Source organism: Rhagoletis zephyria, unplaced genomic scaffold (assembly GCF_001687245.7).
Source record: "Rhagoletis zephyria isolate East Lansing unplaced genomic scaffold, Rhagoletis_zephyria_1.1 Rzeph_scaffold_00538, whole genome shotgun sequence".
NCBI classification, from domain to species: domain Eukaryota; kingdom Metazoa; phylum Arthropoda; class Insecta; order Diptera; family Tephritidae; genus Rhagoletis; species Rhagoletis zephyria.
In genome coordinates, this window is record NW_016157622.1 from 188905 (window position 1) to 190005 (window position 1101).

The window sequence follows — 1101 nt, forward strand, 5'->3', positions numbered from 1 at the left end:
AAATTTAAAGATTGTGAATTTCTCGGAAACCAATGGAGCTACTAAATTAGTTTTAGTGGCGTTGAAGAACACCTAAAAGACACCTAATTCCAGCATATATTTGGAAAATTTAAAACCAAAATTTAGGAATGGGTCAGCTAGGCTAAGGTTGAAGAACACCAAAAAGTCACCTATTTCCAGCATATATTTGGAAAATTTAAAACCAAATGGAAAATTAACAAGTAAGAAAGTCTAAGTTCGGGCGCAGCCGAATATTAAATACCCGGAGCAAGTATAAATTATACGTTTTTCAGCTTTCCGAAAGCCACCGCTACATGGTAAGCCGGGGTGTATAAATTTTGAGTAAATTAGCGTCCTTAAATTTCGAAATATTGAGCTTTCATGCATTTTTTATATGTTTTTTTTTTTATTATACTTGCATTTATTTGTTGGATCTGCTTATTTTACATCGATTAAGCCTAACAACAAGTTTAAAAATCTTACGTCTAATTTACAATAATATAGCTCAAACCCTGGGGTTGAGCTCAACGAAAGGCTGCTAGATCTATTCTTCGCAGGCGTGTTATATTTGATGTGTTGCACAGGCCACTTGCCANTTAACTTGCATCACTCGCCTGTTTTGTTGATAGTCAAATTTTATGAGTTTTTTGATTATCCTACCGTAAAATCAAATTTGTTTAATNGCTTTCATGCATTTTTTATATGTTTTTTTTTTAATTATACTTGCATTTATTTGTTGGATCTGCTTATTTTACATCGATTAAGCCTAACAACAAGTTTAAAAATCTTACGTCTAATTTACAATAATATAGCTCAAACCCTGGGGTTGAGCTCAACGAAAGGCTGCTAGATCTATTCTTCGCAGGCGTGTTATATTTGATGTGTTGCACAGGCCACTTGCCAGTGGATTTGGGTGGTTACGCAGTTTTATTTTATATTTTTCTCTGCTACTGTCGATTACAGATTTAACCATCGGTATACCAAGGTCTCTATGTACATTTTCATTGCGGGCATACCACGGTGCTCCCGTTAAGGCCCCAGCGTTTTAGATTGGAATCTTTGGATCCTGTCAATGTGGGTTGCACAGGTCGTACCCCACAG